The sequence below is a fragment of the Protopterus annectens genome, chromosome 3.part1 (assembly GCF_019279795.1).
Source record: "Protopterus annectens isolate FY-2018-M chromosome 3.part1, PAN1.0, whole genome shotgun sequence".
Lineage (NCBI taxonomy): Eukaryota > Metazoa > Chordata > Ceratodontiformes > Protopteridae > Protopterus > Protopterus annectens.
Genome location: NC_056732.1, coordinates 1,646,818,344 through 1,646,841,481, shown reverse-complemented (window position 1 = coordinate 1,646,841,481; position 23,138 = coordinate 1,646,818,344). Strand labels below are relative to the sequence as shown.

Sequence of the window (23,138 nt, the reverse complement as noted above, 5' to 3'; positions counted from 1 at the left end):
AAAAACAGATGCTTAAAATGGCTGAGGATTTGATTACACTCATCAGGGGTTCTCAAAACCCCTCAGACAAAAGACCCAGGTTGGAGGAAGACTACCCTTCCTCAGACCAGGCTTCTATTACCTCAGACCTTTCTGAGGACCAGGATTACGCCTATTCCCCATTTGAAGACTCTGATGCTGAGGAGTCTATTCCCTCGGTCTCCCCCCCTGAGGACTACTCTTTTGGGGAAACCCTACATACATTGAGAGAGCACTTCCACTGGGAAGGCCAAGATTACTCAGATTCCAAGAAAAGGCTCAGGGAATTTCTGCTGCTTCCCCAGCATAGGCCCCTGGCTATTCCTCCTGTCTTAGATATTTTGGATGATGTGTACGCAGAAGCCAGTCTTAATCCAGACTCTTTACCTCCTGCTCCTGTTAAACCAGACAGATATTACCGGGTTCCTGATTCTCACCAGTTCCTTTATAAAAGCCCTACTGCTGACCCAGAAACTATTTCTCAGGGTCCCAAGAGGATTAAGGCCTCTACTGCTAAAAACCCTTTACCTTCAGAGAGAGATTCCAGAGCATTAGAAAGGTGGGGGGATCAGGTGTATACATCAGCCACTTTAACCTTGAGGGCATTAAACTGTCAATTTCATATGTTAAAGTACCAGCAGTTCTTGCTATCTCAGCTGAAAAGCAAAATGACACCAACAGAACAACCAGATTTGAAAGAGTTGCAGGATTTGTTGCATGGAGCAGAACAAGTGGGGAAACATACCTTACAGTGTGGCTTTGATGCTTTAGAGGCCTCATGTAGAGCTGCTGTCACAGGGTCTGTCATATGTAGACAAGCTTGGCTCAAAGAGAAAACCTTACCAGATCATGTCAAAGCAAAGTTATTAGATGCACCACTACAAAAAGATGTATTGTTCGGTGTTAAAGCTGAGGAGGTACTAAAGAAAATGGAGGAAAAAGCGAAATCTATGCAAACAGTTAAAGATTTCTTGCAGGTGCAGCCTCCACGCTTCAGCAGAAACTGTCCTTCAAAAAATTGGTCCTTTCCAGCCATGGACAGATCCCAAAGGGGTAGATACAGATGCCCAAGGGGTAGAGGACAACCTCAAGGATCTTACAGAGCTAGGCAGTGGCAAGCACCAGCCCCAAGAGGTGGAGAAGATAGACCACAGTCATTTAGAAAACAGATGCAATGACTTTCCCCTATGCCTGCCAAACAAAGCTATAATGGCAGCACCTTTGGGCGGAAAACTGCCCTTATTTTCAAAAAACTGGCACATTGTTACAAAGGACAAATGGATTCTGGATATTATAGACAGAGGCTACAGGTTCCACTTTCACACCCTTCCAGAAATGAGAGGCATGCCAAACCTGCCACAAAATCAATGGGCAGAGGCACAAAAACAAATTTCTGCTCTCATGGATATGAAAGCAATTCAAGAGGTACCTGCAAAAGAACAAGGTCAAGGTTTTTATTCAAGACTATTTCTGGTACCAAGGAAGGACAAAGATTGGAGACCCATCTTAGACCTATCTATTCTAAACACATATCTAGAGGTACCAAAATTCAAGATGCTCACATTACAGCAGCTTCTTCCCATGCTGGGCAAGGAGTCTTGGCTGGTAACGTTGGACCTCAAGGAGGCATACCTGCATGTCCCTATCAGACAAGATTGCAGAAGATACCTCAGATTTCTTGCAGGTTCAAACCATTATCAATTCTCTGCACTGCCCTTTGGCTTATCTACTGCGCCCAGAGTGTTTACAAAATGCCTGGCATCAGTAATTGCTTTCTGCAGACAACGAAGAATACAAATCTACCTATATCTGGACGACTGCTTGCTCCAAGCGGACAGCAAGGACATTCTATTGCAGCATCTGGCGTTTGTAATAAAACTGCTAAACTGCCTGGGGTACACAGTGAACAAAAAGAAATCAAAACTAATACCCTCTCAACAGATAATTTTCCTGGGTGCCAGCTTAAATAAAACGGCCCAGATGGCTTACCTCACGCCAGACAAACAAGGGCAACTGTCTCAATACTTCAACAAAATGGCAACTTTAACTAGGCTAACTGCAAGGAAAATTCTGCAGGCTCTGGGGTTCATGGCATCTTGCATCCTACTAATACCATTTGCAAAGCTGCATATGAGGAAACTACAATGGTACCTAAAAAATTTATGGTCTCTACACAGCCACAGCTTAGAAACAATTTTACCACTCATTCCATGCCTTCAAAAGGAATTTTTGTGGTGGGCTCAAGCATGCCAAAGAAACATGGGTCTCCCTTTCTGTATACCACAAGCAAGTCAAATCATCACAACAGACGCCTCAGACTACGCCTGGGGAGCACACATGGCAGATCAGTGCCTCCAGGGAAAATGGTCCCAAAACCAGATGCCACCTACACATCAACCAAAAGGAGATGCTAGCTGTGCAAAATGCTCTTATGACCTTCAAGGACCTACCGCATCCGGGCCAGCTATTAATAAGGACAGACAACACCACAGTCATGTGGTACATAAACAAACAGGGAGGGACGCATTCATAGCCCCTGTGCAGGCAAGCTATGACCCTGTGGAACACAGCATTGGAATTACAAGTTCAACTACAGGCACAATTCCTGCCAGGGAAGGAAAACACACTGGCAGACAACTTAAGCAGAAATATGACAGACCCACACGAATGGAAGTTGCATCCTCAAGTCTTCTCAAAGATAACTCAAGCATGGGGACAGCCAGACATAGATCTATTTGCTACCCACAGAATTTACCAGTTGGAAAAATTCTGCTCAAGGACCTATCATCCACAGGCCTGGAAAGTGGATGCACTCTCTTTCAGTAGGACAGCATTGACAGTCTATGCCTTGTCGCCTCTACCTCTACTGACCAAAGTCCTATTAAAAACCAGAGCAGAGAGGCCACAAATGATTCTCATTGCTCCAAACTGGCCACAACAGCACTGGTATCCTCTCCTAAAGAGCCTGTCACACTCACCACCATGGATCCTACCTCAAGTTCCTCTTCTGTTGTCCCAGCACAACTACAAGACCCTTCACAGCCAACTCAGAACTCTAAATCTAGCTGCATGGAAAATACCTTAATTTGCCAACAGACTCTCCTCTCCAAGGAGGTACAGGATGTCATCTTGGAGGCCAGGAGACCCTCTACTAGAAAAACCTACTCCGCCAAATGGAAACGATTTTGTTCCTGGAATCAAGCAAAGGGCCAGAATCCTTGGATAATAAATATACCTCAGATTTTACAGTACCTAGCTGAGATGTTAAACAGTGGCCTTTCCTTCTCTTCCATCAAGATCCACACTTCAGCCATTTCAGCACAATATAATCATACCTCTCAACCTGGAAACATCAAAAATCTGGACAAGGCACATGAAAAATAGGTACAAATCTGTACGCTGATTAACATAAAATTTGCATACATAATTAAGTAACTCCGCCCACTCCTATGGAATTGTTGGATACCAACTTTCAAACGCAAACTGAAGAACAGACAACCAAAATATGGCACCAGAGTCCTCCTGCAGCCATTCTAATGTCCCATTACCTGGCTATTTCACCCCATTTACAATAAACACTAATGTGTGCATACTTTTTTACTTCTACAATGCTTATCTGGATTTTTTTTACATTTTATAGCACAATGCACAAATACCAATAGATATCTGCTAAACAAAGCAACAGTGTCTCACAATGAAAATAGACTTGGCATTAAAACTTCTCTGCCCTCTAAACTCACATTCATTGAAACAGCATTAAAACCCACATCACATCCAAAGAAAATGCATCTGTCCAGTGGTGGATAAAGATTACATTTGGGTTATTTTCAAATCATAGGCCCCTGGCTTGCACACAAAACAAGAAGCATACATGCGTTCTTTGATACACCTTCCTGACTTTATTAAATTATATTCCTTGTATAATGCAGCACACTTGTTAGATTTAAGTTACAGCATATTTTAAAATGTATTGTTTGAACATTTTTCCAGTAGGCAGTGAAACAAATGCATGAACCAATAATGACAAAACTGCCAGTAGTGTAAGCCATGGGCATCTTGCACAGCTTTGCGCATTTATTTTCAATTTCAGTTTTTTTTCGGGGGGGGGGGGGCGCAAAAGGTCAAAAACCAGGACACATTTTAAACATTGCTTGTATTTTTGGAAAGTTGGTAGAATAAAATGCGTCACCACCATGCATTTCACTGCCAAGTTTTTAACCAAGGACCCTGTGTGCACTACAATCAGAGCAACATACCACTATGCCATATCAGCAGTTTCTAGAAAGACAGCAAGACTTGAAACTTAAATTGCTATCATTTAGTGAATTCAGATCTCAGTTCTCACCATAGCTGCCAGCTTCTTAGCACAAAACACTGGACAAAGCCAATAATGGGGGACAGGGGAATACAGAATTAAGTTCTCACTTCTCACCATAGCTCTCAACATCTTAGCCCAAAAATCCTGGACAAAGCCAATAATGAGGGTATACAGCCCCAAAATAGGGACAAATTTCAAATACTGATCTTATAAACTTAGAAAATTGCTAGGATAAAAAGGTTTTGTGTTACCATTTATTTTCTGAAGAATATGAAGTCTGAAATTCAAATGCCTGTCATTATTTAGTGAATTCAATCCTTCAGTGATTTGCCATTGCCACAAAAATCCTGAAAAGCACAGATTTAATGAGGAATATAACAAAAATATTTGGCATAAATTCAAAAGTGGTGGTAGCTAAGGACTTTAGGCTCTTTTTACCTGTACACAAGGTGCAGGGTTTAAGCCGAAGTACCTGTAGCCACCAGGTGTATTGAGTTTAGGGCATATACACACACGTGCACAACAATTAAGAGCTCTTTTATCAACTGATCCTTCAACCAGGTTCAATTTAAACCAACAGTGTTTTTAAAATGAGAAATAAATGACATTATCCACTTTGAGTCAGTTCCACTTCACATCAGAAAGTCAGTTCAGTGAGCTCAGTGCTTCTCACATGTGCACATCCATTTGTTTTGGGGCTCTGTCAAGCCTTCCTGGGCTGGGGGGGGGAGTGACAGCTATGATGGATGACTATCAGCCTTCTTCTCTCCTCTGGTATTTGCTGCAGGACCAGTGGTGGCGAACTGCAAGGTAGATTCCACTCTTCCTGTTTGCACAGCTTGCCAAATGAGCAGCAGTAATTATAAGAAAGCCTACACAATAGTTATTTCACCACATAACTGTATCGACAGATATGAGAGGAACTTGCCAGATTGATTAGTTGCAAAGTTGCTCTTGCAATAGTCTTGGACTTCTGAAGATGAAAATAAATTCTAGCCCTCAGCTTATACTAGTCAAATAATAAATATGTAGCTTGCAGTTTCAGCTTCATAATACTGGGCTTCACAAATGCTACTAAAATGACATTTTGATATATCTTTACTATTTTACAATGTACTTGTATTCCCTCTCTATCCAAGCAAAAATCTGTCCTTGTAAACCAAAGTCTTCTAACTACACATGCAAAAAAATAAACTTTTCACAGCACCACCTCATCCAAAGATATTATTCTGAATCTTTTATTATCAAGTTTCATTTCCAAACATTTTTGATATGCTAAAACAACACATGCTTCTGAGGGACAGCTGCTTGATGCAGGACAAAAGGAAACTACTTATTTTATAATCTACTTCAGAATTTTGCCTGTGGGGATTTTCATAGTGTTACCTGCAAAGGATCTATAATTATTAAGTGCTATACAGTACAACCAAAACAATGGTGCAAGGCTACACATCAGCATAATACTGGTGGTAGCATCCATGATCTCGTGTTTACATAATTAGGAAAAAAACAACAAAATCCTGCTGCTTGCAGACATTACACAGTACAACCAAAACTAATGGTGCATGGCTAAACTTAAAAAAAAAACAGTATAATACTACTGGCTGTAGCATCCATGATTGATCTCGTATTTATGCAATTAGAAAAAAAGAAATGACAATTTCGGCTCCAACAAAATCCTGCTGCTCGCAGTCGCAAATATTACAGTAGTACAAGCAAAGCCCAGTATAATACTAGTACTGGCTGTAGCATCCATGATTGATCTCGTATTTATGTAATTAGAAAAAAAGAAATGATTCAGCTCCAACAAAATCCTGCTGCTTGCAGTCGCAAACATTACACAGTAGTACAACACAACAACCAAAACCAATGATGCACAGCTACACTTATAAATAATACTGGTTGTAGCATCTATGATCTCTTATTTATATAATTTAAAAAAAAAGAAATGATTCGGTCCAACAAAATTCTGCTGCTCGCAGTCGCAAACATTACACAGTAGTACAACACAACAACCAAAACCAATGATGCATGGCTACACTTATAAATAATACTGGTTGTAGCATCTACGACCTCGTATTTATATAATTAAAAAAAAAAAGAAATGATTCGGTCCTGCAGAATTCAGCTAAAATACCTGGTTTCCATATGCTTGCCTTGGCTAAATACCCGAGCGAAAAAGCAGCTGTAGTGTACATGTATTTCCTTCAGTAAAAAGAAGCAGCAGAACGGCAGACGTTTCCTACAGTAGAAAGCAAGCTTGAAGCAAGTGGTTTCGGCGCTAAATAACAAAAGTTATTTGTTTCCACGCTTGCAGCCAGCTGAATTCCTTAAATTGAAAAGCAGACATTTCCACGCTCAGCCAGCAGCTCAGTTGCGACAGGCTGACGGAGCTGACGTCATTGCGCACGTGATGACGTCAGCTCCAAAGCGCGAAAGATAATTTAAAAAATAAAATCGGGAATTAAGGGGTGCCACTCGGGAATCGTGGCACCCTATTATTTGGACCCCAAAACTCGGTAAAAACCGAGCAATTCGGTACAGTTGGGAGGTCTGAATATAATACAGATCCTCCTTTATTCTCACATCCTCTATTAAGGCAGTTCCTCAGAGGGGCAAAAAATATAAAACCCCCACGGAAACCACCAGCTCCAGCTTGGGACCTCAACCAGATTGGAGAAGCTGACACTGCCTCCTTTTGAGCCGGCTTCTTCAGCAGAGCTACAATACTTGTCGTGGAAAACAGCCTTGCTTCTGGCTATTACCTCAGCACGCAGGGTTTCGGAGCTACAGGCCCTCATGGCTGTGCAACCATTCATCATTTTCCATCAGGACAGGGTTTCCTTACGAACCAACCCTACCTTCATGCCAAAGGTAGTATCCAGTGTGGCTTTGAATCAGACTATTCATTTACCTACCTTTTATCCAAATCCACAGAACAAATGGGGAGAGGCTACTACACTCCTTGGACATTCACAGGCAACTTCATTATTACTTGGACAGAACAAAGTCATTCAGGAAATCTGAGCAGCTCTTTGTGTCCTATGCTACAGGTGCTCAAGGAAAGGCTATTTCCAAACAGACTATTTCAAAATGGATAGCCCACTGCATACACTTTTGTTATTCATTTCATGGAAAATCAGTGCCTGTATACATCAGATCCCACTCCACCAGGGCTACAGCTACCTCAGCAGCTTTCTTCAGGGGGGTCCCTACCAAGGACATTTTGGAAGCAGCTACTTGGAGTTCAGTGCACACTTTCACCAAGCACTACCACCTTCCACTATACTCAAAATCTAGAGCGGGCTTTGCCACAGCAGTCCTGCAGGGCATTCTAGCCCCTCCTAATTCCGCTTAGTACCAGCCACCCTTACTTAGCTTTGGGATTCTACCCAAGTGTGATGACTGCAGCTGTATGCACGATGAACATAGGTACAGTTTTGTACCTACCATAAATTTAGATGTTCGAGTGCGCATACAGCTGCAGTCCAGGTTACCCTCCCTCCATCCCCTCTTAGGACAGGGCTTATGACAAACACCTTTAACATGCAACCTTTTTGGGGTATTCCTTTATGGTGTTTTTGCTTGCAACTTCTGTTTTGATGTATCTACTTATGTATGTTTGCATAACATCATGTATTGCCTTCTTTTCTAGGGGCACCTGACATCTGGGGCAAGAAAAACTGAAGAAAATGGCGTCGGCTGCCTCTTTTATACCCCTGCCGCACTGACGTCGGGGAAGAAGCGAGGACAACCGACGCCGGACCTAGACTTTGGAATTCGGCCGACCAAGGACCCGCCTGACGGCAGGATAACCCAAGTGTGATGACTGCAGCTGTATGCGCACTTGAACATCTACATTTATGGTAGGTACAAAACTGTACTTTATCGCTAAGAGTCTTAACAGGAAACTGCATTCACTGGAAGCAGTCTTCACCTTGGAAGAAAGAGACATGTGCAGTCACAAAGACCTGGTTCAAGGCTGTGGAGAGTACCCCAGGCTTATTGGGCTTCATCTCCTTCCACACATTCAAACCACAAACTGAAGGCATGAAAACTAAAGGAGGTGGTGTATCAAATTTCATAAAAGATAAATACATTTCCAGATTGGTTAGACAGCATGATTCCCTGGAGGTACTTCAGGAGAAATTAACTGTTGGTAGGACACATATTCACGTCATTGTCAGCTACAGGAACCCCTCCATGAATCAGGGCACCCCCTCTGCCTACTTGTATCTACCTGAGTCTATCAGTATACAGACGAACACCATGGTTTTGTGCGACTTTAACTACCCATCCATTAACTGGTGAACTTACTAGTGCGCAAACTCACTTGCGCAAAGGTTCCTCAATTTCATTAACTCCAGTGCCATGGACCAGCTAGTTGACATCCCCACAAGGGGTGCCAACATCCTGGATCTGGTGCTTACCAATATGAGGAACCACTGTAGCACACCCACTGCGATGTCTTCCCTGGTGAGATCTGACTACAAATCAGTCTCATTCGAAGTAACTATCATACCTGCCCCCCCCCCCCCCGAACCAACTAAACTAAAAAACTTCTCCAAAGCAGATTAGAACCTCATATGGGATGGTATAAATAGCTTCACTGCACCTCCCCCCTCAGATGGAACTGGCAGCTCTGCCGAGTTCTACACGAATGCTTTATAGAAACAAACACCTGAACAACTGCATTGACTTGGCCATACCTGATGGAACCAAAACAAGATCTTCAAGGAAGAGCAAACCTGTTTGGTGGACAACTGCCATTAACAGGCTTTACAATAGTAATAAGAAATTGCTGTCTAAGAGTAACAGGGAGCGAGCCCTAAACTGGAAACCCTCCCTCCTCAGCTTAAACAAGCAAATAAGACTTCTTGTCAAGTTCTCCAAAGCTAACTATGAATCCAAATTAGCTTCCTCAACTAAGGGCAACCATAAGGTGTTCTTTAGTTACAACCATAACCTAAAAGGAAAGGCCCAGATTTGTCCTGAACTGGTAGTTAATGACACCACATATACCGAGCCTGTGGACATTGCTAACTTGTTAGCCGACAGGTTCTGTGAAAACTTCACTCCCTTATCCCTGCTAGACGTACCCCAAGACATCCCTACCATCTGTCCTATACCTTGTATCTCTAAAGAGCAAGTTGTGATGCCCTCTCTAAGGTCAAAAACACAGCATCCATGGGACTTGATAACATCTCAGGCTGCTTCCCACATGGGCTCAAACAAGAATTCGCAATGCCGCTGGGTATTCTTTTCATTCATAGTCTAAGCACTGGCTTCATCCCAGCTGAATGGAAAAAGGCCACCGTTATCCCCTTGCACAAAAGTGGTGTTTCCACTCACCCCGGGAACTATAGACCTATTAGCCTGACGAGCCTTATCTGCAAGGCCATGGAGAGAATCATCATGGGCCAATATTGGCAGTCTCCAAACACATGACCTTACTCAGTTTGGATTTGTCAAAGGGAGATCAGGCCTGTTGAACCTAGTGGACTTCTTGGAGACCGTCACCAAGACCATTGATGAGGGGAAATCTGTACATACAGCCTACCTAGACTTAGCTAAGGCTTTTGACACTGTCCCCCACTCAGACATAATTGACAAACTCACCCAGCTAGATATCAACCTGCATATCCTTAAATGGGTTGCGAACTGGCTCACTGATAGAACACACATAGTCAAAATAGGGGAGTCCCCCTCCAACAGCAGACTTGTAACCAGTGGTGTTCCAAAGGGCTCAGTCTGGGAACTCTGCAGTTTGGAATCTGGTTCTCCGAAGTGCAAGCTAAAATTAAAGGTCTGGGGCTGACAAAGTTTGCTGATGACTGCAAACTGGGAGTGGTCATAGAATTTCCAAAAGTTGTCAACATCCTACAAGAGGGTCTTACACAAACAAATTATCAGTGCCAAAGTCATGGCCTTAAATTCAATACAAAAAAAATTATCATCATCCATTTTGGTAAGAGCTATGTTCCTCCTAACTACCACATCAGTAACAGCACCCTAAGTATGTATTCAGTGGTGAGAGACCTGGGCACACAGGTTGAGAGTAACCTTACATTGGATCACCATGTCTCCACAGTGGTAAGAAAGGCATTCTGTATTGCTCATCTCATAAGTAAGAGCATTGCCTCCAGAAAAAAAGAAGTTATTACCTCCCTGTACTCTTCACTCATCAGGCCAGTAATTGAGTACAATGCCCCTTTTGGTATGTACATTTCCAAGCACCTACAGCAATTGGAGAGACCACAAAGGTTCCTCACAAGGAAAATTCAAGGTCTTCAGCATCTCTCCTATGAGGATTATCTGAAATCACTGTCACTTTATTCTGTTTCATACAGAATACTCAGAGGCAATCTCTGCCTTGCATAGAAGGCAGTCGTTGACCCTCCTTTATTGGAAATACTTCATATCCGTAAGTCAAATGGTACAAGGTTACTTGCTCTATTGGCCTTAACCTGGTATGTGACATTACCAGAACCTACTGGAGGGACAGGTTTGTCTCCCAGAGGTTACCACACCTTTGGAGCAGACTCCCGCTTCATGTCAAGCAGAGCACCTCATTGGCCATCTTCAAACGCAATCTGGACGATTGGAAGTGTAACCGTAAATTCACCCCAGGGGTTCTATCTATGTCCGTCTTGGACAGGGGTAATAGGTGCTGATCGTGGAAATAGGGGTAAAACTTGGCTAGGCTTTTAAAGGCCCTAGGGTCCTTAGCCTAGTAACCTCCTATGATCTTATTAGCCTGTGTGTTTGAACTAAGAGAAGAATTGCTAAAATCTGTTGACTGCAGCAAAATCCATTTTTCCTGCTTAAAGAATAGTTGTGTAAAATCTCACCATAAGCATAGATATCCTTCTGTTCTGTGTTGCAGTATTCTTTACATGAGGGATGCCTGCTGTAGTGGTCCGAAAATCTGGCCAATGTACAATGTGCAGGGTACAAGGGATGTCGCATATAGGCCTGCAGACAGCATAGGGCATAAAAGTGATGTCTGCATGTACCATCCTCAAAACTGAATGCCCCAGAAGGAACACCAGCTTAAGGAACAAAAGGAGGAAAACATACATCCGCATAAAAGATATGAACCAGGGGGAAGCTAGGAGAAACAGAATACCGCAACATAGAAGAGAAGGACATCTATGGTTATGGTAAGATTTTACACAACTATTCTACGGCCTTCTGTTCCTATGTTGCAGTATTCTTTACATGAGGGAGAGTACCGTAGATTATGAAGAATAGAAGGAGGAGGAAGGAGCAGAGGCACTCTCTAGAAAACCATGAAGAATGGCTGTAGCAAAGTCCACTCTGGATCTGTAGATGCTATCCAACTTGTAATGTTTAGTGTAAGTGTAAACAGAAGTCCAAGGGGCTGCTTCCAGAATAGTAGTAGTATCCAAACCTTTGAAAAAAGCACCAGAAGAGGCAACAAGTCTAGTAGAATGAGCCTTAACAGGGGAAGAGAGACTATTTCCATGAAAAGAAATTGTCTGCTTGGAAAGAGGCCCTCCCAGAGCCCTGGGGTGAAAAGACACAAAAAGTTGATCAGATTTCCTGATAGCCTTAGTTTTATCCAGATAAAATCTGAGTTGTCTGTACACATCTGAGGTATGTAGGACCCTGTCACTAGGGGACTGTGGAGAGGGAAAAAAGGTGGGCAAATTAATAGACTGATTAAGGGACAACTCGTTCACAACCTTGGACATAAAGGAAGGACTGGTATGCAAAAAAACCCTATCCTTATGAACAACTAGGAAGAGTGGAAAGGCCATTAAAGCCTGAAGTTCATACACTCTTCTGACAGAGGTGGTTTAATAACACAGTCTTCCAAGTACAATGTTGCAGGGAAGCTGTGGCTACAGGTTCAAAATGGGCCACAGTGAGTTTTTCCAGAACTTAATTTAGATCCCAAGGAGGGGGAACAGGTTTCCTGTGAGGCTTAATGTGAAAAATGCCTTTTAAGAAAAGTTTTACTTCTAATCTGGAGGCCAGTGGAGGAGACAAAGGCAGACAAGGAGAAATGACTGATAAATGAACTTTAACAGAAGAATAAGACAACCCAGCCTTCAGTAGTTCACATAAGTAGGATAGAACCAAATGAATGTCCACAGATAATGGATTTAGGTTAAGACTTGGACACCAGATGGAAAACCTCTTCCATTTAGATGAATAGGATTTCCCGTATTGAGTTTCCTGGCCTCCTGCAGAATCCCTAAGCATGTCCTTAGAGTAGAGTTCCCTGAAAGGAATTAAACATTTTTCACCCGCAATGTTGGATGTAGAGTTGACAAATGTAAATATATGAGGGATCCCTTGTCTTGTGTGAGAAGATCCACCCTGTGAGGTAACTTGTGATGATTGCCCTTGGCTAAATGCAGAAAAAGAGGAAACCAATGCTGCCTTGGCCAAAAGGGAGTCACCAGCATGATTTGTGGTTTGTTATGCTGAATCTTCAGCAAGACTTGCTTAATGAGAGAGAAGAGGGGGAATGCATATAGAAACAGCCCCTTCCAAGAAATTGAAAGGGTGTCCACCTTCCAGACCAGAGGACCTTGGACTCTGGCATAAAATTGTGGAAGCTGTCTGTTCAAAGGGGAGGCAAAGAAATCGACTTGAGGTGTACCCCACTAGTGGAGAATGTCCAGAAACACATACCTTTGAAGCATCCATTCGTGGGATTGAGACATGGACCTGCTGAGTGTGTCTGCCACTACATTCTGATTGGATGAGATGTATACTACCTGCATAGTGACCTGGCACTGATCTGCCAGCTCCCACGCCATGATAGCAAACTTGCACAGAATATATGATTTTGTCCCGTCCCCCCCCCCATTTGTTTACATACCAAACAACTGTGGTGTTGTCTGTATGGGTTTTGGGCGTAAAAGAGTTTGGAAGGTCTGAAGAGCCAACAGAAGAGCTTTCACCTCTTTTATGTTGATTTGTTCTTGCCTTTGTGAAGGGGACCAAAGGCCTTGCACCTTCAATTTTGCAAAGGCTGCCCCCCAAACCATATCTGAGGCATCTGTGAACAAGACTTCAGTAGGAAGAGGATGGAAAGGAAGACCCGAGTTTAGTGAAAACTGCTGAATCCAGTGTACCTCCCTCTTTAGGCAAGGAAGAAGAGAATGGACAAATGCCAATGTTGGATGCAGACGCTGTCTGCAAACTGACTTTAGGGACCACTGACATTTTCTCATGTGCAGTTTGGCCAGAGGCAACATGGGGATAATGGATGCCATTAATACCAGCAGCTTGAGAAACTCCCTGGCTGTCAGAGAGTGCAAAGTGAGAAGGCTTTGGAAATAGTTGATTAGAAACCAAACTTTTTGAGGAGGTAAATAGGCTAACATAAGATCTGTTTGCATCCTGCACCCCAGGAAGACATCCTGGGAAAGGGCTAAGGAAGGATATTTTGAAATTTATTCTGAAACCCAACCTTTGCAGAAGGGAAATGATGAAAAGAAGATGCTGTTGCAAAGTCTGTGGAAGTGATGTCTGGAGCAGTAGGTCATCCAGATAAGGGAAGACCTGTTTACCCTGGATTCTGCAGAATGCAATGACAGGAGCCATACAATTTGTAAATACCCTTGGTGCAGTAGAGAGACCAAAGGGCAAAGCAGAGAAATGAAACTGTGAGGAAACGACAGAAAAATGCAGAAATTTCCTGAAGAGGGAATGAATGGGAATGTGATGGTAGGCATCCTTGATATCCAGGGAGGCCATAAAAGCCTGTGGAAGGATGAGAGGAAATAAAGTTTAAAGAGAGAGCATGCAAAAGGTTGGAACCTTTAGGAAGGGGCTGTGGTGAGAAAGGTCCAGAATAGGTCTCCAAGGGCCATCTTTCCTGGGTACAAGAAACATACTGGAATAGAAACCTCTTCCCTTTTGGGGCAGTGGACCTTCTTGTATAGTTACCTGGGATTTCAACTCCTGAAACACTTCTGAAAAGAACTGAAGTTCTTCTCGTGGTGGTTGAGGAATTTCCATGAAGGGAGGGAGAAATTTGCAGACCATGAAGTACCCTTTGTGGATAATGGAAAGGACCCAAGAATCTTGAGCAATGTGTTTGAGAGAGAGAGAGAGAGAGAGACGCTGAGAAGGAGGCGGGTATGTGTGAGGCATGGGTGGCAGTCACAGACTACCTTGACTCATCAGGAAAGGGCTGCTTCTAGGAAGGTGCAGACGTTGAGGGCTTAAAAGCCGGAGCTTTCCTAGCTGTCCTGTTACCTCTGAAGGAGGAATATGAGATTGTTTCCTAACAAAAGCAGTTTTATCAGGATAATTCCTGTGGAATTTTGGAACTGGAGATACAAATGTGTGCCTTAAATTTTGTAATGCTCTACCTTTCTCCTGCAGAAACTTGAACAATTTAGTTGCAGCAGTCCCAAATAGGGCATTATTATCTAGAGGCATCCATAATCTTACCCTTAAAATCATCAGGGTGTGGTTAAAGCCTCAACCAGATATATTTCCTAAAGACCAAGCCCAATGCACCGGCTATAGAAGATGCCTCAGCTGCATCATAGCTGCATTTAATGGAATGATGGGCCACCTGAGATGAAGCCCCCAGAAAAGAGCAGAGCTGAGACTTTACTTCCAAATCTGGAAGGTCAGCGAGAAGCTGAGTAGCCTGAGAAAGTAGGGCCAAGACATATGTAGTCATATGGGTATGGTAGTTGATAGCACGGAAAGCCAGGGTAGCTGAGGTGTACACTTTCCTCCCAACCCATCCATAATTCTATTCTCCTTTTCAGAAGGGAGTAGTGAAGTGGATGGCAAAAGTATGGATGGTTTATTAGCAGCCACAGAAACCAGAAGTGGATCTGCAGACAGGCATTTGTAAAGGAATTTACAATCCTCTGGAACTTTGTGAGGTTGAGAATCAGGAGCCTTTGATGCAGAAGAGAAGGTATCAAGAAAAGCTGGTAAAAAAGGAGGCACAGCAGATGGTGAAGGAGAATTCATTTTAAGCAAATCATAGTATCTTTTCTGCACCTCAGAAGTTTGAAAGCAGTCCCATTTGAAGTACTCCCTCATCCGTGCAGTAGTCTCTCAAAATGTGGTATCTTGACCAGGAGACTCGGTGCCATTAGATTCTTCCTCAGGGGAAGCATACCCCAAAGGAGATGCAATCTGGGCAGAGTAAGTCAAGGATTCATCCTCTGAAGAATCCTCCTCATCAGAAAGAACATGTTCCCTCACCTTTTTGTGAGGGATAGAAGTTAGAGAGGAGAGACCCCCTGAAGGAGGCCTTAAAGCCATAAAAGCATTAAACAGGCTTTGAAAATGCCTGCAAGTCAGACAGTGATTCCTGAGAGACAGAAACATGTTTAGTTTTCCGTTTCTTTTTAAGATGGACATCAGGTCTGTGTAAGGTGGAGGGATCCGACGTAGACTCACCCTTCATACCTGGCATCAGACCATCCTCCTGGGGTAAGATCTGTGGAATACTTCGAGGTCCTTCTGAGACAGTGAGCCTAAGTTCCTCCATTCATCTGAAGTAGACATCTGCAAAACCTGCGAGGATGTGCCAGTAGCTGAATCCCTGATGGCCTCCAAAGTAGTATCCACAGAGGCATACGAGCCAGTATCCATCTCGAGAGGGCTCTCCAGTATGTGAGGCACAACCAAAGTAACAGGCTTGAGTTTCTTAACTTTTTTTCACAGGCTCAGCAGAAGGCCCTGACACACCCTCCATAATGTCACGCGCTAACCTTTTATCATCAGCAGCAGCCCCCTTTTCTCCATGGGGTCCGGGAATCGTGTTAACAGTCGCAATCTCTCTTGATTCAATGCCACACTCCTGCCTTCTTCGACATTCATGCCTGACTGTCGCAGATCTGCTTTCACACAATCCATCCACCTCTTTGCTGGACATCCTTGTTTCCTCTTACCTTCTTCCTGTCTGTCCCAAATCTTCTTCACCAGATTATCTTCTGCTTTTCTGCATGTGTCCAAACCACCACAATCTGTTCTCTTTGATCTTTTCTGCAATTGGAGCTACTTTGGCTTCTGCTCTTGTGTCCTAATTTCTTTGTCTGTCCCACAGAGCGCATCATACCATCCTTCTCAGGCACTTCATTTCCATCACCTCTAGCTTCTTCATCTGATCTGCCTTTACTGCCCAGGTTTCTGTACCATACAATAGTACTGGTCGCACCACTGTCTTGTACATCTTACTTTTCAGCTTCTTTGGTATTTTTCTGTCAGACTACACTTGACACTCTATGCCAGGTGTCTGTAGCCCCTCCGATTCTAGCTTTGACCTCTTCATTCTGACTTCCCTTCTTCTCAACCACCCCTCCTAGATACTTGAAGCTATTTACCTGTTCCACTATATTCCCTTCTATCTTAATTTTCAAATTCTTCTGATTTCCCCAGTTTGCTGCTGTTACCATTGTCTTATCTGTGCTTAGTTTCATCCCATGTGCCTTTAGTTTTGCATTCCATTTCCCTATCCTTTTTTGAAGTTCTTGATCAGAGTCTACATGTAGTGCCACATCATCTGCATAAAACAACTTTGTTGACCTATCCTTTCCAACCTGTTTGCCAATGTAGACCAACACCAGTATGAACAGCAGTGGGCTCAGAGCTAATCCCTGGTGTACACCCACTCCCACTGGGGACCCCTCTGTGAGGCCAAACACTTTGTATTTGAGTCATTGGGTTTTTGTACGTACCTGCACTAATTCTACCAATGTTTCTGGGACTTGGAACCACCGCAGTACTGCCCAGATCATCTTTCTTGGGATCTTGTTGTATGCTTTCTCCAAGTCTAGGAAAGCCCAGTTGGGCTCTCTCCTAATCTCTAGCTTCTTCTCAACTATTTGTCTGACTGCAAACATCAGGTCAGTTGTCCTGTATCCTGATCTGAATTCGAACTGCTCATCTCCCATCTTACATTCTACTAATCTGCGTATCCATTTATCAATCTTTTAGTTCACTTTTCAGCACTATGCTTGAGCTGGTGTTACTGGAGAAAAGATTAAATTTATTGGGTCCATAGTGTCAGTAAAAGGTTTACAAAGCTTGTTTACTGACAAAACTGCACAAATAAATAAGGGCAGACTATGGGAAAATTCATTATGGCGTTTAGCTACGCTCATCAGATTCCACAATGCAGAGCTTCACCATGACAAAGCACTTTAATAAAAAAAAAACACTACCAATGAAAAGTATCTCGCATACCAAAGTATTAAAGTAAAATGTGAGTCACTGTTTACAACAAGCTTTCCCAACGGCACTCATTATTGTGTTCCTTTGGTCTTATGGTGCCAAATTTTAAAATAAATATTTATTTATACAGCAGTTACTATTTAAAATAATAATACTCCCGATCTACTGTCAGCAATTTTTCTAATGTAGTTGCCTGCAGCACAGAAGCTTTACCTTCATGAACCACAAGTATGTTTTGCCAAAGGGTTTTTACATATTTGTGTCTGACATTTACCCAGGAAATCCTGAAGTCTGTTTTAAACTTTCTGTTGGTCAGACCTTTATATCACACACTGCAGGAACACCTCAAAGCATGACTCTTTCAATGTAACAAATATACTTGTGCTTAAATATACTGATACTGTAAGTACCTTCCTACCATTAACCATCTGAAATTGTTGTGATACCTCTCAACAATTAAACAAGAGCCAAAGGGGAAAGTACTCCTTAGAATTCCAAGTGACCTTAAACTTTCTTTTCTTAATCTCACGTAATTATTGTGTACTAAGTAATCAAAACTCTTTCCTCTGTGTATATGAGATACATATTGAACTTGGGAAAACAATGCTTAATTTTGCCTTATTTTTGCAAATAATTTTATCCTTTCACTGTTTTCAGTAATTGAATAACATGGCAGTCGGTAACAAAATAATGAGAATGTGTGTTCACACTGAATGCTGTTTGTACAATAGATAGTAGCCCAATGGCTTTATTGCTGAAAGCCATTTTAAGGAGATATGGATTTGCCCTTTCTCCACTGTTGTACTACTGTGGAATTTGTATGTGTATGTTAGGGAAATGGGGGGGTGGGGGTGGGGGGTCCCGACAAAAAAAAAAAAGTTAAGATTTTTTTCCCTAAAAGTAATTTTCACATTTTTTGTTTCTTTTTTGTCCATCAGAGAAAAAGCCTTCATTAAATAATTACGAATCCCAAAACAGCCTTACTGCTGTATGTACAGTTACTGTCTGATCTAAAACAGAACTGTCTGATCTATTTTGACATTGTAAAATATATTTTAATTGTATTCTACCTGACATTGTTGACATAAAATAACTTAAAAAGACCTTGTTTGTACTGCATGTAATGGACCTTTTCTCCCCCGGGCCTTCGCTGAAAAAGGCCTTTATGCACAGCCGGACTTCCCTGGTCAGTAAATGTAAAATAAAATAAATAAGTATATCTTGTATGGTATCATGGCTTTGTCATTAACACTGCATTAACTACTCCTTCCTAATCAACAATTGCCTATCCACATAAGAAACCTGGTTATATGCTTCTCTCAGCACATCCTTAATATAACCATTCTTCTAAAACTTAATAGTTATACCGTTTATAAAGCATTCAGTTGAGTCAGATTTGATTTTATGCATATGACAGAGGTAGCATTTGCATTCCCCTGATAAATTAATAGTTAATTAGAAGCATATATGAAGGATCAGAGGTAAGAGTTAAGGTAGGAGTGCTCTTCTCCTTGAAAGCAGGGATGTCCTCTTCCCCCTTTATTTGCTTTATATTTAGAGCTGTTGGCAAAGAAAATAAGGGGCTCACAAATTGAAGGATATAAATAGTATGGTAGTTAAAAAAAATAGTTAAGTTTATTTGTAGCTGATATTATTTTTTACCTGGCAAATCTGGAAAAGGACATTTTGATGTAAAACATTTTTAGACAGTTTAAGTCTTTTCAGAATGAAAAATTAATGAAGATAAAACAAGGCTATATCAGTAAATTGTGTACTTATTAATGAATTTGTTCAGCATTACCCATATTAATGAGGACACCTAAATTAAAGTATTTCTATATATGTTGTATTAAAAAGGATTCTGTCATGGCAGCTAATGATATGTGGAAAGTGACTAAAAAAGTGATAGAAAAAAATTGAGAAACTGGAGATCTTGATAATGGATAGTAGGATTCAAACAGTGAAAATGTTTGTATTTCTTCGGGGCTTTTTCCTTTTTTTAATCAAGCGGGGAGACATTGTGGATAGTAATTAAGAGTTGAAGAAAATTATGCGAGAGAGGAAGAGGCAAGAATTAAGTGGGATAAGTTGGTCTTCCCCAGGGAACAAGGTAGTTCAGGATCACCCGATTTGAAGGGATACTTGAGAGCTGTGCAGTTAAGGCTGATATATATAATACACGCAAAAGGTTTACATCAAAGTGGAAAACCATGGAGAAGTTCATGAAATGAAGAAAGAGTATAATTTTGAATGCAAGCCTTTAATAAGAATAACAATAACCAAGGAGAGTTTTATATTCACAAGGTAGCAGAAATTATTCTAATTAAGCCAACGTGGGAATGTAGAATGGGAATTTTAGCAATAGGGCTGACTGCAAGTAGAGGTGTAGAAAATAGGCAATAAAGGGCTGGAGAAAATTAGCAACGGAATTGCATTATTGGGAGCAAATACCTGTGAAAGGAAAGATAACAGAGTGGCATGAGCTCAAGTGAAAATTGGAACTGCAGCTTAGAAACTGGTTTCCTTATGAGGGACTGATAACAGAAAAACTTTGCTGAAGTCATTGTCCCTGAGCTGATGCCATTAAGGGGTTATGTTTACAATGGCTTGTTTTCTATAACTGAGTATGTGTGTACCCATGTTGATGATCAGTCTGTGAAGTTAATAAAGGAGAAAAAAATGATTTCAGTTTGAGTTAGGGGAGAAATGGTTCCTGAGAATTCTCATAGCAGTATAGGGAGAAAGGCATATCTTAGAAGACTGGAGTATAACCATTCTAGTGGCAGTGTACAAGAGTAAAGGGGGGCATTCACAATTGTGGGCAGTAAAGGCGTATCAAACTCCAGTCACATCACATGAAAGTGCTGGAGAGTGTGATTGATGAATGGATATGCAGAGTAGTAGAAAGTGAGAAGGTAGATAAATAGTTCAGATTCAGGTCAGGATGCAGAACAACCAGCCTGGTGTTTGCAGTGAGGTACATACTGGAGAGGAAGCTAGAGATAAGGAAGGAGTCCAACTTGACAATTTTTATCATTTGATCACTGTTACAGAAGCCTAGGCTATATAGGAAGTCCTGCCACGGATCAGACCAGCCCGCCAGCTTCCACAGCTTTAAGGCACCTGCACACAACCTAACCACTTGTACAGCTCGAGGAGAGCAACATAAAGAACCACAAATAATGACTGTAAAAATACTTGAAACAAAAGTCTAGCACTTCAGCAATAAACTGCCTTAAATGCAGCATGTTCCTCAGAATCAGCATGTTCAAATCATGAAGAAAATCCTGAAGCACAACATTCTCTCTCCACTTCTTGCTCTTTTGACAGAAATTTAGACTCATAAAAAGAAGGAACTCTCTTGGTTTTCTTTTTTGAAGATGTAATAGATAAAGAAAAAGTTGAAATTAATGCCACTCATTGGTCTGTGTTGGCCCTTTTTGTAGTACGCCGATATTGCTAGGGGTTTCAATGATAACACTTAATTTGCAGTCATCTGCAATCTTGGTTAGCCACAGCCCCTCCTTTTTGCCTTCTGTGAAGTATATGCCAAATGAGAGGTGACCCAGCAGTGACTCTTGTGGGACCCCACTGCTGACAGGTCTGCTGGTAGAGGCAAAGTCTCCAAATTTGACTGAGTGTTGTTGTTCTGTGAGCCAGTTTGCAACCCACCTGATAAAATAGGGGGTTGATATTCAGCTGGATTAGTTTGTCAATGATGCCCGAATGTGGGATAGTGTCAAAGGCCTTGGCCAACTCAAGATAGGCTGTGTGCATGGCTTTGTCCTCGTCTATGGCTCTGGTCAGGTTCTTGAAGAAGACCAACAGGTTAGTAGGCATGACCTGCCCTTGACAAAACCGAACCGGGATGGATCCAGGGTTTAGAGGTCACCTATATCCTTATTTATGAGGTCCATGATGATTCGTTCCATTGCCTTACAGATGAAGCTGGTTAAACTTATGAGTCTATAGTTACCCAGGTCTGTTGCCGAGCCACCTTTGTGGGAGGAACAAGAGTCACTGTTTTCCATTCACTGAGGACAAAGGCCGTACTCAGGCTGTGGTTGAATAGTGTGCCTAATGGAGTAGCCAGCTGTTGTTTTAGAACATCAAGAACGCAGCCTGGAATGCCATCTGGTCTCATGGAGGCGGTGGTCTTAGCTTTGGAGAGAGCTTCAATGACTTGCTCTTTGGAGATGCAGGGAGGAGGAGATGATGAAGTCATGGATTGTGGTATGCTTGGGGGGATAGTGGGGTGAAATTTTCACCAAACCTGTCTGCTAGCATGTTTGCAATTTCCACAGGGTCAGTGTATGTGTTGCCATCCACAGTTAGTTCAGCAATACATCTGAGTCCTACCTTTTAGGTTACAGACGTAGCTGAAGAAAGCCTTATGGTTATACTTTGCTATGGTTGCTAAATTTTTCTCATAGTTGCTCTTTGAAGATTTTATGAGTTGTCTTATTTGCTTGTTTAGGCTGAGGAGGGCAGGATATAAACCAAACAGCTTAGGCTGCTGCAGCAGTGATTTATTAAAACATCAGCTGTTATGAAAAGCTTACTTACACAGTTGTACTTTCTTTTTTTAATCTGAGTTTATGTAAATAAAATTATGGTTTCTTTAACTGATGGTCTCCTCTTTCCAATTGTGACTGTTTTAACCATAGCTACTAAGTGAGTACAATACAGTTGGCTTAAGAGGGGAGAGTAATTGTGTTTTTGGTGTACAGTGTATTATCCTAAAGACAGTAAAGGAGTAACCATCACTCTGAACAACTGCAAATCTACCTGTGTGTGTGTGCGCACTTGTGTGAGTGTGCATGTGTGTGCATGTGTAAGTGCATGTGCATGCGCATGCTTGTATGTATATATATATATATATGTGTGTGTGTGTGTGTGTGTGTGTGTGTGTGTGTGTATGTATGTGTGTGTGTATAGAACAAAAAAAACAGTGCCAAAACAGGTGTAACATTGCCAAACGATCAAAATACACCTCACAGCCAAAGTCCTCCAATACGAAATACAGTTTATTCACAAAAAAAATGGTTAAGCGCTTTCATCAATAGACTTCATCAGAACCCTGATGAAGTCTATTGATGAAAGCTCTTAACCCTGATGAAGTCTATTGATGAAAGCGCTTAACCATTTTTTTTGTGAATAAACTGTATTTCGTATTGGAGGACTTTGGCTGTGAGGTGTATTTTGTATTTGGTGTGTGTGCGTATACATATATATATATATATATATATATATATATATATATATATATATATATATATATATATAAAAAGCTTCAGGTACAGGCCAAAGCTTCAGGTACAGGCCTGTGAGCAAGGTGGCTGAAATCCTGGGAAACTAGTGATTGTTACTCTGCTTTGCAGTTATTCAGAGTAAAACTTATTTAAGTGTGGCAGGTGTCTATCATAACCCAAGGCAGTAGTTTCCATGATCTGTATATGATTAAGACTAGTCATCCCTCCCCCAAAGATATTTAATTGGTAGGCAGTGGGGCAATTCTTGAGAACAATACCTCCTGACTGTCATATATTATTTTTGCATCACTGATGTGGATTTAAAGCCTGTACCATGATGAGATTAGGTTGAAGTGACT

The 23,138-nt window shown here is 41.9% G+C and overlaps 1 protein-coding gene across 1 annotated transcript in view; it reads left to right on the top strand.

Moving 5' to 3' along the window:
* Window positions 1–23,138, top strand: part of KRIT1 (KRIT1 ankyrin repeat containing) — a 772,078-nt gene that overhangs the window by 478,556 nt on the left and 270,384 nt on the right. The window lies entirely within an intron of this gene.